This window comes from Phalacrocorax carbo, chromosome 1 (assembly GCF_963921805.1).
Source record: "Phalacrocorax carbo chromosome 1, bPhaCar2.1, whole genome shotgun sequence".
NCBI classification, from domain to species: domain Eukaryota; kingdom Metazoa; phylum Chordata; class Aves; order Suliformes; family Phalacrocoracidae; genus Phalacrocorax; species Phalacrocorax carbo.
Window position 1 is genome coordinate 189,108,079 of NC_087513.1, and position 15,058 is coordinate 189,123,136.

Here is a 15,058-nt window from a genome sequence, read left to right on the forward strand (position 1 = left end):
CTGTGCTTCTCTCTAGCTCCTGGTGTGTCAGCTAGTCCTTATAATCCTCAGAGGGATGTCAAAGGAAGGGAAAAAAGGGTGGGTGGGGTGAAGTCTGGATGGTCTGCTCTGCTTTTCCCTCCTTTTTCATTATGAGGACCACTGAAGTAGAGAATTCTTCAATCTGTTTTTTTTGCTTTGACATCTAAGATCCTTGGCTTTCTGGACAGAATGAACAATCTATTTTTATTTGTTACTTTTGTTTAAGTTGGAGACACTTAAAATATTTCTCCCAGCATGTCAGTGAACCTCTTTTTATTTTATTGGAAAAACATTTCTATAGACTGACAATGTAATCCGTGTTGTACTGATTGATCAGGTTCTTCCCTTGGTTCTTAGCCGGTCTTTATACAGACCTCCCATAGACTCACTGAAATCAATGTGAGGTAACACTCGGGGTTTTTTTTCTTATCCTTTTATGTACTCTTATACTTCTGAGAACTCGTTGTACAATGAAACCACACTCATTAGGCCAGACCTAACTGACTACACAAATCTCAGAACTGTGTAGCAGCAGGTCTGATGGGAATTTAGCTAATTAGTGACTAAAAAGATGTCACGGTTTAGCATGAAGTGGATAACCCATCTTAATAAATGGAAGTGAAGTGCAATGCGGAAGAAGCATTGTTGCAACACTGAAAAAATATTTTAGGTGTTTCCTTCTTATTTGAGGGGTGTCAAGAGGTAAGACAAGGGATAAAATCACATGTACTCAGTGGTTCATGAGCAGGGTGCTCTGATCCTGGCTTCACAGTAGACCAGTGGCCCCTAGTTATAGACTGCACTTTGTCTCATGAATCTTTATAATCAGTTCATTTTTGTACCAGCATTTTGACGTCATTCATCTGGTACAAATGCAATTTTAATACTGTAAGATTTAGACCAGAAGCATCTTGGGTGTCAAAGAGGAAACCGATCTTTTTTGTGATGGAAATTTGAAGTTCTGAATTATCAAAGATATGGATGTGTTTCCACTCAGTTTTATAACCTGCACAACTTGTCATAATCAATGTGATAACGGGGGTAAGAGGTGATAGATTTGTTTTACAATCTGTTGCTCTTGTAAACAAATGATCCAGTAATGTAATTTGCAAAGGCCATTAAAATGAAATCAACTGCTTTTATAGATTATGCATAATTATTGCTTTTAATTAGCAAGCAGAGCTGGGCCATATATAAGGCTTAGATCAATTGGATTACTTCCTCCAGCTCGTCTTCCATATTAAGTCCCAGGCCTTAAGAATTGGTTGTATCTTAAACCTATTCCTATAGTTTGAAATAAAGCTGCCAGTGTCTATTAGGTCTCTTGCTGCCTTTCATACCTTTTAAATGTAAGGTTTTCCTGGGGCGTGCAAAGCTTTGACACAGAGAAAATCTACTGAATCCTGCTAAGGGAATGTTTTGTGGTACCAATAAAGACCTACGGAAATGAGGACCGTAGCGAAAGATCAAGAAGGAAATAAGAACATTAAGAAGCAGAGCAGTAATGAAACTGAAGACTTAGACAGGAGGCAAGGAAAGTCAGTTGATTGCAAGTACTGAAAAGTAAACAAGAAACACTTTGCGCAAGGGTTGTGTGTGAATGAATGTCTAGAGACAGGAAAGATGGTTTTGTCAGTTGGGTCTGTGCCCTGCCACACAGTTCTTGGAGCTGATTAGGTCAGGTACCTAATATTTCTGTCCTTTAGTTTTCTATCTATAAAACATAGTTGATAAAACCCTTGCTAACTCACCAGGCTATTTCGTGACTCATTCACGCTATTTAGAAACAGGGTGTGGAAGAAGGGGCACCAGGGTGGCAGGAAGAAGGGAAGAAACAACCAAGACTAAACAGAGAAAAAAAGAGAGGATGAAGCTTCTGGAAGACTGAATTAAGCCAGGCCAGGGGAAATCTGGCTGGTTTGTCAGCCTCATTATGGGTTTTTCCTCCAAAGATATCCCCATGCTCAATGTGGCTGCCTGCAGTGACAGCTGCTTTGGGGGGAGAGGGAGGGTGGGAAAGTCAGGGCACTCAGCAGTTCAGCTTTTGCTTTACAATACACTGAAGTCTTGTTGAAAGCAGGGACACTTAAGAGAGTCTCAGGCTGTGGCTCTCCCTCAAGGGTCTTATGGATTTAACTATTTGCAACACTAAACCCTTGTTTCTTTTCACCAACAGCAACCAATGCAAGCTACGGTTGTTTTTCCCCTCTTTCAACCCCTCTGGCTTCCCTTTCAGCTGACACTGAAGATTAGCTTCAAGCTCTAAGCTGGTAAGGTCTTTGAGGAAAAGCTTTAATGAGGATCTGATCCTTTTAAACTCTGATCTAATTACTGTTAGAGCAATGTTTCTATTTTGGGTGCTGCAAACAGATCAAGTTTACATGTTTGAAGGTGGCACTCTTTGGTGGACAAGAAGCAAACCCCACCCTGTAGGTTAAATAAATTTTCATACATAAATAAAAACATGAAAACACCTATGTAAAGCATCTGGCATTATTTCAGAAGAAGTTTGGGAGCCGATCCTGGGGAACTTTGGAAATACAGAAAGATTTTTTTCCCGTTGCTGTATTATTGGGCGAATGGTAGCAGACAAGATTTGAGGACACATGGGGTAATCTATTGAGTGTATCAGTAGGGAAGAAGGGCAAAAAGGACTAAAAACTACAGACCCAGCCATGAAGAGTGCTCTGGAGTGCACAGAAGTATTACCCAGAGCATGATCAAAACCTCATAGACTCTAACTCAGTGATAACAAAGAAAGGTGAGGCTGAGTCCTACAAGCCAACACTTTCACTTGGTCTATTGCCACAGCTTCAGTGTTTTGTGTGGTTTTATCATGTGTTTTTACCACTCTCGGGATTTGAATCTGTGTGCTGATCTCCAGACAGTTTACAAAGCCTAGCTCCCTGCTGTTCTTGTAACATGCACCAGGCAGCTTTGCCCATCGCGGAACACATGTATGCATGTACCTGTACAATGAGTGCTGAGAAGACCTATCATAGAAGATCTATCCGAGCTGCAGATATGGACATGGTCGATGCACTGCATTTGCCTGAATCTCTCCATGCTTTCTTCAAGAGATGGAAGAACATTGCCTGCTTTCCTGGCTATAAAACTGTCAGTCATTGCATGGATCCCTGTGCTGCTGTTTGGCTTGGCTGGCAGCCTCCAGAGTGTGAAATGCTACTACTGGCAAGCCAGGTGTGAAATGAATTTGTCATGTTCTGCTTAATGGGGTGTTACTGTAACTTCAAACCTTTGTGGTGACCACTTCTAGGTTAACACCCTTCAGTAACTAACCAAAACACAAACACTGAACAGGAGAAATGTTAAAATGCTATTACAAGCCATGGTTTTGTCCAATTAGCAGACTCTGCTTTGGTCTTGACTCAAGTGGCTTGTCTATATAAGGATGTATTAGTCATTTTCTTTTTAAAATTTTTTTTGACCATAAAAACAACAGATGTGATGCTCTGTGGTCAGCATAGACAAGAATGATTCATAGCTAGGCTTATTTAAACCTCCACCAGAAAACTATCCATCTGAGACCCTCTCCACCTCTTCCCCCTCATTCCAGACAACCAGAGCCAAAAGCTCTGGTCACATGATACATCTCAAAATTCATCAGCGGTTCTCTCCATATGTCTTAGTTTTGAGGTGGCCAGGAGGTATCAGCTGCTCCTGCCTACTCTTTTGGGACTGCATGGACTTTAGCAACACTAGGATAGCAATAGAGAAGAAATTCTTGTGCAGTGATGATGCGGGTGAGCAAAGGAGCTGTTATGGCTGAGCAAGGATCAACTCACACATGGTAACTTGGTCTTGCATAAGGTGACAGGTTTGGCTCTGATATCTGTTCTGTAGCCGTCTCTGGAGCTATTCAGCAATATGCCTCCTATTCTGGGAGGAATTCAGCTAATGCTGAAGTCAATGCTTTCAGCTGAGGATGTGGGAGAAGGATGGGCTAAGAAAGTAAGAAAAGGGGCTGTGAACATGGAGTATGCAAGAGGTCAGCAGCCAGTGCTCCTTCTGTGAAGTAATTGTAGGAGAAGCTGAAAAGCAGGAATCGAGGGACTGTGGCTGTGTGTGGAGCAGTAGGGGTTTGGGAAATAAAAGAATCAGAAATCCGGTTATGCATGGGCTGGGGGTCTTGTCTTGGGGAGCTGGCATTTGAAGGTGGGTAAGAAGAGAGCTTCCACAGAAATGGGCAGGAGTGACGAAAAGGCTGTTATTCCATGAGCATTTTGGTGGCAACACTGAGGCATCTTGTCAATCTGCGTGGAATTGCCTGGCGCCCCAGGGAAAGTGCTCTGCCCAGGCTGGGATATGTCTGCACACCACTGGGTGCTGTACAAGGAGCTTGGTCTTGCTTGTGAAGCAGGACTGGAATTCTGGGGCTGTATGTGCTGTTTCCCTCTTCTTAGTACTGATGTCAGGACACTTATCCTGTGACTTCAGTAGTACCTGGCTATTTGGTGGCCTCTGAGACCTTTACCCTCAAGGAGTGGTCTGCTAAGGACTCTGCTGAATGGTGGCTCATGGCTGAAGGTGACATATCCAGAGGAAGCTAAACTGGTGATCTAAGCCCCACTGAGAAAAGAAAAACAATAAGAGATACAACAGTGTTTGAAATATGTGGAAAACACAGCACAGTGGAATTCAATGTAGGTAAAAATAAGCCAGTCCTCCAGAGGTGATGTAAGGTCTCCTCCCACAGAAGGGAGAAACTGGTGGAGCAGTAAGCTTGAAAAACTAGGATGGGGGACAGGTAATGGAGATGAGACAGCTCTGACAAGCCTTGTCTGACAACTGATCAGATGTGAGATTAGGTACTGTAATGTGGAGCACAAACAAGACAGGCCAATAAACTTTTCCAGCTGAAGAGTCAGAAGCGGTAAATCACAAAGAAGGAAAGCCCTGGTTTCGCACTCTTGGCTTCTGGCATAGAATAGGATAAATCCATCCTGTGCTATAAAGTACAAATGTATACATGTACAAAGCACATTACAAGAACTCCAAGGCTGCAAAATTCAGCTCTTCCAAGCTAGACCAAGAGTGAAGGCTGCTTCTGGATTTTTAACTTAATCATAATTTCCTATGTCTATCTCCTGGCACAGTCTTTAACTTCCTGATGGAGGGCTCAGAAGGCCTGCTTACTTTGGTGCACAGGATCAACACATCCTTCTGCCTTGTACTGTGCCAAATCTGGCTGCTTGTTCCAATCCTTTTCTCCATGTCTAGCCAGCTTTATTCTCTCATCTTCAGCTCTTCTGTCTCTGGTTCCAGTTTCCTCATTCAGCAAGCCCTCCAATAACTTCCCACTGCAGATTTCCCAGTTGGTTTTGACCGGAACCAGTCATTCCCACTTGGTACTGTAGCACTTTCATTTTGCCATAAGTTTCTCTTTGCTGCTTTCTTCCCTTTCATCATTCCCCATCTTCACTTGTGCTCCTGATCATCTCTCCAGATTAGCTCCATGGGCTAGTGTCCTTCTGCGGCTGCTTGTCTAATGTCAGTGTTTTGCCCACTGTGAATCTGCTCAGTTAGGCCCAGTTCTTATGTGCAACGTGGTTCTTTGTCAGGTTGTCCATTGTCTTTCCTTCAGCCATGCATTTAACAGTCAATTGTGGGAAGCAAGGGGCTCTCCCCATCTCCTTCTCCAGTCTCAGGCTTTTTTGTCATTCTCTGGCTTCCAGTTGTCCTTCCAGTTTTCCTACAGACTTTCAATTTCTGTCTCTCAATCTTGCTCATTCCAGTCATCATCCCTTGCAAAAGAAAAGGCAGGACTCTTTAAAGTCCAGAAAACAAAAGGTGAAGTAAAAATCCATCCTCCCCTTTGCTTGAGGTGGGGAGGGTTTCTCACCATGCATGGCTTCCAATGCTACTCAGACTCCATGGATTCCTTGTGATCTATACCCATCTGGCCAAGCTATAAGCAAGGACCCAGAACCCTGGTGTAGTGTGGAGTTCACGCAGAACACCTGCCTGACATGAGTACAGCCAAAGGGATACACATCTGCATGTTTCCTTGCAGAAAGGAGCTGTGTCAGAGGCAGGGGTTATATGATCAGTGAAACAACACCTAGTATTAGAGTTGCTACTTCTGAAATGAAAAAGCCTAGACAACTACAGTGCTGTTCCTTCTGCCTCTCTAGCCAGAGCCTCCCTTCTGCGGGAAGCAGGCAGGGGCCATCTGTTTCCACTTGGTCCCACAACCCTGTCTATTCCTGCCTACCCCGAGGCCCTCCTGCTTTGGGACTGGCACAACTGGTTGTCCACTCAACATCTGAAAATGTCAGCATTCACTGTCTCTCTCTTTCCATGGTTAGGTTGGGGTCATGTTATACCTTGTGGCAATTTTGAGGGAAGGACTGGGAAAACTAATGATCCTGGGACAACGTGTATGGCATTGCATCTATTTTGGGAGGCTGAGACACAGTCCCAAGTGAGACCCAGCACTGAAGATCTCTATTTTTTGCATGCATTGTTTCCAGTTGCTGCTAAAGTAATTAGAGTATAAAAAAATCTTCTTTTAAGGTTGATATTTCAGTTGCTGTTCTTGCTTTTAATAGTTCCAAAAGAAAATTAATTGTATCTTGGTGGAAGGGAGAACCACAATTTTGTCTCTGTAAATTGTTAAAGCTGAAAACTGGGATCAGAGGCACATTTAACTTATTTTTAGATGTACAGAACATAATTTAATTGTTCAGAAATGGTCATGATCACGTAAGAACTGTTTACCTTCTGAATCTATGCCAATAATGTAGCAAGATGGCACTCAGCACCTTGAGTAAGCTCTCTAAATTTCTCTGAAAAGGTTTTGTAAGTGCCTGTCAGACTTTATTGACTCTAGATACAAACTTAGCTAAAATTCCACTTTATCTGAATGTGGTCCTTCTAGCAGTATCTTGTCTGCCTTTTAATGTGCCTCACATGAGCTGTGCTTACATGCCAGTTACAAACCATAAGTTGAAGGGAGCTGAGTAGAACAAGCTGCTTGCTATCCAGGGCTGCAAAGCCACCTTTTTATCCAGCCAACAGAGATGTAGGGGCTGTGTTTTTTAACTGGTACTTACAAAGTGCCTAATGTGGACACTGTGACTATTTATCTCCAAAGGTTCTGTGGGGAGGCAACACAAACTGCTCCTGCTCCCCTGAGCTTTGGTTCCGAAGCTGGAGTGTTAGGTGTTATTTTAGGTAGTCTGAATATAGCCCTAAGCAAGTGTTTATTATATTAGCAGGTAGCAAATGATTGGAATTAGCAATGGTACTAAATATGACCTGCAGTTTTTATAAGCTTTCAAAAGCCCACCATTAGCCTATTACTCTTGGAGTTTAAAAAAAAGCATTAAAAATATGCAAATATGGCCAAACTTTCCATCAGGCCTTTTGAGAGAGTGGGTAAAGAATGAAGACAAGGATGGGGTGCTTGAGTTAGTGCAGCTTAGGAGATAAACAGCAGGGCAGATGTATCAGATATTACCTGCTTGACAACCAGAATGTTTGCCAGGTATCAAGAATGATGAATATACAACAATCAGTTAGGCTAATCATTTTTATTTATAAGCAAGAAAGCTTACTGTGCTGTTCCATGTCAATAGCCAACTGATGTAGCATAAAGTGAGTTTTGTTTTCATACATGGGTGGTGACATCTCCCGCGCTACTCCAAAGAAGCAGCAGCAACAACAACGGGAGACAGCTGGAGGCTGAAGCGAGCATCAGGGCTGCAAGTGATAGGAAGGTCTGAGCAGGCCTTCACATCATGGAGCTCATTTCTGCAGTGGCAGACAGGTGGGGGGAACACAGGTTCCTCCCATGCAAGGCCACCCCCAAAGAGCAGCACTCGCCTATTCAGGGTCCTCCACAACACAGACAGCTTTTGAGTCAGTCCTGGGGGCTGGTGGCTGAGAGCCAAAAGCGCATCATGAACCATCCTTGTGGTGCAGGAGGTTGAATTTGTGTGCCTGGGAAAGTGCCCTGTTATATAGGTGCAAGCTGCACATCACTGTTAGCAGGGCTGCGAAAGCCCTCAGGACAAAGGAAGCTCAGAGAACACCTCTCTTATGTGAAACATCTATACGAACCCTACTTAGAACTTCTCTAAAATTGGAATTATTCAGGTCTGAGGTTTTGCTTTGGGCCCCTCTCAGTGTTGACTTTTTCTTGCATTTGGACTGTTTAGGTCAATACCAGATTTTTAAACCCTTGAGAGCACCTATTTTTAGTTACTGAAGGAGACAGTTTTGATTTATTTTCAGGAAAATAGGTAATGTAAGGCTAGGTTTAAAGCCGGCTATCTAGATACTGTCCTTTGGCACTATTACAAATGTATTAATGCTCGGTGTACTGACTTTTGTCAGCCTTTCCAATGACCTGTTAACAAATGAGCTTCTCCTTCACAGGCTAACATCAATTTGTTCAGCAAATAAAGATGATGGGACTGTTTCTTGAATTTCAGCTCAAAATTCAAGAGGTTTCAGGAATCTCCATTTTAAAAGGTCAGTTTTAGTTCCATTGTGCTTATTATTACTTTACTCTTATAATTATTTGTACTAATAATCAGTAGGAGTATTGATATGATAGCAGTACAATCAGTAACACCAGTAGCTTTATTGAAATATATTAATATTTTAAGTATCCTATTTTATTTTCAGAGCATCTGGAAGCCCCAGATAGGTTGAACCCCACTGCATGGGGCATTATGTAGACAAACAACGAAGTCTGATTTCTGCTACAAAAGTCTTGTGATCTTTGCTTAGTCTTTGTTTGGCAAAATCTATAATCTTGAACAAATTCTGATTATGATTATTTTTCAACTGGGGCAACATATTTATGTTAAAAAACCTCTTACGGTGTTGGAGGCAGGATAAGTGCCAAGTGGAAGACAAAACTCCAAGCTTTTCCTTTGCAAAATGCTTCTGCTAAGGATGGGGAAATGTTTCACCCAACTGTTAGGTGTAGTAGCACTGATGGAGCCCTGGCAGATGTGTCCAGCATCACCCACCTTTGCAGCTGGAGCTTCAGCAGAGCAGGGGAGGCACAAGCTCTTGTCTTTGCTGTCATGTGAAGCAGCAAGCAGCAGCAGTAGGAGTAGGATGCTGCTACAATGCTTCCACTTCCCTGAGCTCCCCAGGAGCAGAAGAAGAATCTGATTCTGCTCTCTGAAGTAATCTTCAGCTCCATCTGCTTCCAAGAGCTGCAGGTTGGGATTGCACATTCCCTTTCCCTTCCCCTCCCCATTTCTTTCATGGCCAATAATTTAACGGTTGAGAAATGCAGTTTTGAGCTGACTCCAATATTCTGTAAATTTTACTTAAATTAGTGGAACAGATGCGATGGAAAACTTTCCCTTGAGAGGTACAAAAAATGATGGCGGGAGCAAAGTGCCAGTCTTCATCTGAAAGCTGTGGTTATTGCTCCCTCTGCTTTCTTATGGGACCTGAATGTTCCTCCAGTCACCAGGTTGTTGAGCATTTTGGGGTGGTTTCTTTCCAATTTTTCATGTTCAGGCTGTTCCATTTTGCACAGGGTGATTAACTGGAACAGTGAAGGCTGGCTGGATCCCTCCATCCTTGCTTAAATGCTTTGATTCTCAGTCTGTAGGGTCAGTCCCTGGGCCCTGTTTCCTCCCATGGAGCACTGAGCTGTTTCACAGCAAGAAGCATCTCTGCCAGGGACTGAGGGAGACCTCCTCATTGCTCTCCCAGGACTCTTGGGCTTCAGTGCATGCCCTGGCCCCAAACCCAAGACAACACCCAGATGCAGGTCACTCCATCCATGCAGCATTTTCATTAGTTTCAATAACTACCTACTGCTCTGCCAGTGTATTTTGGCTGTTTAAAAACAATCCACATGGCTCACAACATTGACCAACAGTAGGTAAGTGCTCAGCCTCCTTTGCTATTTGATCTCTCCTCCATTTGTTTTGCCACATGCCATGTAGTAGCTACACTTAAAAGACAGTTGATCTAATAAAAGCATTCTCTACCTCTGCTTAAGTGGAGATTAAATAGAGGTATATCTATCCCTTACTTAAGTAGAGTTTATCCTGTATTTATTAGAATAATACCAGATTCTCCCTTGACCAAAGGAATTTGAAGCGTATCTGAGTGTTTTTGTTGACAATCTGACAGTCACTTTGTGTTCTCCTGCAGTCCCATTGCACCAACCTCTACAGTATCCTGGCAGCCCAAATCCGTCTTAGTGACATACCCTCTGAACTGCCTGCACTTTTGCTTGGCACATTTATCAATAAAACAACTTGATTTCTTTAATTTTACTTTTATGGACTGGATTCACACTGCTATTTCTAAATGTACATTTTCCTGAGATAAATTGTGGAAAATGATAGCAGCAAAATGTCAAATTTAGAAGGAAGTGGGTGGGAACCTGAATCGTGTCACTTCAACTTAGTGCTTCAGCTGGCACTAAACTGGAGCTTCCAGCTCCCTGCTCCCTCCTGCATCTCCTTTATGGCAGGAGAGTGTAACTGTGCCTAAATATGATGCTGTGATGGGGTCACGGTGAACTCCTCTTCCCACGGTCCAGGTGGAACACAGTGTACGGAAGCACTGTTGCACAAACATCAGCGCTTAACACTTGCAAATGTTACACCCAGCTACGGTTACAGGGGAAGGGTTTCCATGATGCATTCCTGGTCTTCTGACATAGTTGCAACAATTTATATGCATGCTGAGGTTGAGGCGGGGGAGTTTGGGTGAGCAGCAGGTGTTTTGGGAGAAGCTGCTTCTGCTCATGCACTTTGCTAATCCCTGCATGCAGGGGATGCTGTAGCACGGGGCTGCCCTTCACTGAGCAGTGGGAGTCCAGTCTTGTAATCTCAGCACCTGCTCTCGTTGCCTGAGAGGAGTGTTTTGCTCCAAGATAAAGGTTTTGTGTGTGGTTTGGAGAGAATGTGAAAGCCGAGTTGGGAGCATTACATAAGCAGAAGCAGAGATACGCCAGGCCTTGTGGTTTGAGAAGGGGATGGAGTGAGGAAAGGCTCAAAGCCTGCTGAAAACCGGTAAGCGCAGCAGTGCCAAGTGCACGGATGCCCTGAAAGAACCACTTGGCAAGCTGCCCTTCTACAGTTTGTGGTCCAGATGCAGGATCCTGAGTGATGCCATCGGGTGGGGATTATCATCTCCCAGATGAGATCTGGTGGGTATCCTCTTTGCAAGGCACTCATTCTACATGCTGTGAACAAAAACCTAACATCCTTCAACTATTTAATCACAAGTCACACCTTGGGGCCTCTTAGTCAGCTCCTTGACCCCAGGGTACACTCTGCCTGCCCTCCTTCATTCCCCCCTGAATGGCATACCTTGTTTCTGTTACCATCTGGGCAGGCTAAGCTAAGAGCCTTAGTTAAAATTATAACTTTATTTCTGCCATACAGCCTTGACAGAGCTGTAAGGGTCATGGTAACAACCCAGGCCTCATGGCAAGGCACATAAGATGAACTAGACATGACACCACTCTGTAATGTGCATGAAGAAGTCCAGCCTGACATGCTCCATCAGTTGTTCATCCTGCCCACTGCTAGTGAATCCTCTGCTATGACATATATCTGGTTTTGGAGACTGGGCCTCAAGATGATAGTAGACCTGTGGAAGGGAATTCAGAAGAGAGCCATGCCAATGGTCAATGGTCTAGAAATCCTGTGGTGTGAAGAAAATCTGAATGATGGGGTGCTTTAATGGAAAGTACTGGGGAGTGGAGGGGGTGGTAGCAGACTTCAGTTATCTGTAAGACTGATACATAATGGAAGGAAGCCATCTCTTTTCCATGTGAGTGGTGGGGAAGATAGGTTAAGTTTAAACAGCAGCAAGGAATGTTGAGGTTAGATCAGCAGTGGGGATAGCAAAGTACTGCAGGAGGTTGTGTGAGAAAAATGTGGATCCCCAACTTTTGGTACATGTTGGAGACTTAGAAGTATGCAGACAGGGGTGACCTTGCTTTGGAGAAACTTAATGACTGGGCCTGTGATGCTGTGGGAGAAAAATGGCTGATCTGACACCAAGTGTAGGGTTTCATAGGTGTTTCATAGCGAACAGAAACTGGACCAGGGTGGACCACCAGAACACAGGGAGCAGGTTCACATGCTCACATACAAGTTCTCCTTGAAAGTATATGAGGATATCCTCCTAGATTTTCAAAGTCTTTTTCTTCATCTCATTCTTGCATTCTTAATGAGTTTTGGGAATATTACTGCAGCTTCTGTGAAAAAGCCATGCTGCAAGCCACCATTTGTGGGTACTGAGCTGAACTTCCCCAAAATGTGGTTGTGTGGACTCAGTGTTTCAGCTTACACATCTCTGAATCAGGGCCAGGAATAAATCAGATAAAGACCCACTGTGGGCAATTTTTTGACCTTGTTTACATAAGATTTGGCATGGTTGGCTCTAAAGTCCATCTCATGGTGAGAGCAGATTTTGTCTGTTGGAAAGCAGGAGTAGAAGGTTAGAGAAGCTGAGCTTTGGAGCTGAATGAAGTTTGTGAGTAAACAATGTTATGCTGTGTTTTATTAGTTGTGAATAACAGTGTGAAAAGCCCCGCTATTACAGAACTTGCTGGAGATAGTCCTCATAAACAACTCAGAATTTCTTCACCTGCCTCAAGTGTTTTATCTTGATGTCGAGGGATATGAAGAAGGAAAACACCAGCCAGACTCATCCATTTCCAAGAGGAACACTGGGGAAATAAATATTATTTCATCAATATTAAAAAGCTCTGTTGGCCTTTTCTCCGAGAACATTTACCTCCCCCACACTGTGGCATGGATTCAAAATTTGGCAGGACAGTGGTCTTGCATTAGGGATGTACCTTTGTATCTGTACGGAAATCTGCCAGTGATTGCAAAACTCTCATCCCTTTATAAATAGCTGGCTCAGCGAGGCTTTATGACTTATATCCATAAAGGCTTTGCTTCTTTCCGCATGGTTGTGCTGAGGAGAGTGACTGAGTGAACAGGGATTCCCCCCGCGAACCTGACGGCTGCCTCCCCTGCCATGTCCATGTCCAAACACAGACACGGGAAGTAGTGATTGTATTTCTCTGTAGTCTCAATGCTTTTGCAGTGGGGGAGCAGGGACAAGCTTTGAGAGAGCTGAGTGAGAGGGCTTGTTGGGGAAACTTGGGCTGGGTGGGCTGGACAGCTAGTGGGAAGGGATTGAAAAGGAAAGGGGGGATTTAGGAGGAATCACCGCATGCCTGAAAGGATGGTGGGGTTGTGGGGTGGTTGAAGTTGGAAAAAGGGCCACAGAAATAGGCTTGGGAGATAAAAGGGAAGACAAATATGAGCTGTGTGTTTCATTGCTTGAGGAGAGTCCACTTTCCTTCTCTTTCTTCCTTTGATCCATGAAAATTAAGTAAACATAAATAAATACATTCCCTGAATATGTACACAGGAAATTAAGGAGCTAAAATAAACGCAGCTAAAACAAACACCCCCACCCCCACCCCCCCCCAACCTTGAAGTGGGAGACACTTTTACTATTTTCTTAAAGGACAATAATATTAATAATCAAAACTCAGTATTATACAACATTGCACTTGGAGAGGAGGTATCAGAGCAGGGTAGGTCTCATTATTGCTGGCCTGAAGATGAAACTGAACTGGAGACTCACCAAAGGTCACCAGGGATGGAGTTAATCTCATATAACCATACACTTTCACCCGAACTAGACACCTACGCTCCCTTAATAGGCAATGGAGAACAATGGATACTTGTTGAGACTGACTCATTTGACCTATTTTAGACACCTCCTTTAAGGTGAGGTGAATCTCAGCTTAGAAAGGTTTGTTCGCAGCGCATACCAAGGGCAGCCCTTGGGCGACTGTTTCAGCTGGAAGCATCTCCTCTGTGGAGGTTTACAGTTAGGTGAAATGAATCCCATCGCTCAGTCGGGACTGGTGCCAAAGACACCAGTCTGAGCATGGGCACCATGCTGGGTAGCATGAAACCTTGTAGCCCTGACGGACCAGCTTTGCAGAGGGTAGCGGGTGCCTGTCCTCACACCTGGGTGGAGGATGCCATTCAGGAGCAGGGAGGAAAATGTTCCACATCAGGCTTTTCTCAAGAGCACCAGACATCCAGGCATGCACATATTCTCTCCTGGCTCCCTTCTCCAGCACTGTCTGTCTCGAGCTCTGCTTGTCCAGCATGACACAGCCAAAATCCCAGAACTTCTTCCCACTACCACCTCTGGGTAAAAACAGACTGCTTGATGGCTTTCTCTCTCCTTCACTCCAGGCCATAGCCGGTATGGCATGCAAACTGAGGGTGTAGGAAACCCTGGCATCAGCAACACAGGATGGGGTGCCTCCCTCCAGGAGGGCCCAAGTCTTTTACTTTTCAGTAAGATCTCTTTCTCTCTAAGCAATCACCTCTGGACCAGGGGATTGCCTACACTGTTAACTTCAATTAAGTGTAAGGGTTCAGAACAGGGTTCAAACACAATCATGTTGACCTCATGCCTAATTCAGTAGAATGACTACATCAAGTCAAGGCCATTCAGAAGATTAAAATTGAGCTATCTTGGTTCAAATGGCTTACAAATAATTTTCCAATTTACCAAATCCAGAAATATATGACTAGAGAATGGTGCTTGCTTTCCCTCTCTGTTTCTGTTGCATAAGTGGGAAAAGGGAAGTGGAGGCTGGTGTGCAGACCTGCACTCCATGTTATTCTTACATTTGTTTGATATTTTCCATTAATTCCTGTGTTTAGTGTTTCAGCGCCTTTGTTTTCCTTTCCTCTCTTTCGGGGAGGCTGATGGTGAGGACTATGTTATTATTAGGTTTGGCATTACTTGATGAATTTTTTTCTTCTCTGCCTCTGTGTGATTGGGATTTGGTTTTTTCCTGCCTCTGCATTGTAATGTTGTATTTGTTTTTACAGTCAGCACCTTACTGTGCAGAGTTGCTTGAAAGAGAAGGAGAGCAGGCACGTTCCTTGGCTCTTGTTTTGTACGACTTTTTAGTTCCCCTCCATGTGTTAGTGACCTGGACTGCCTCTGTCTCCTGGCCTTTTCC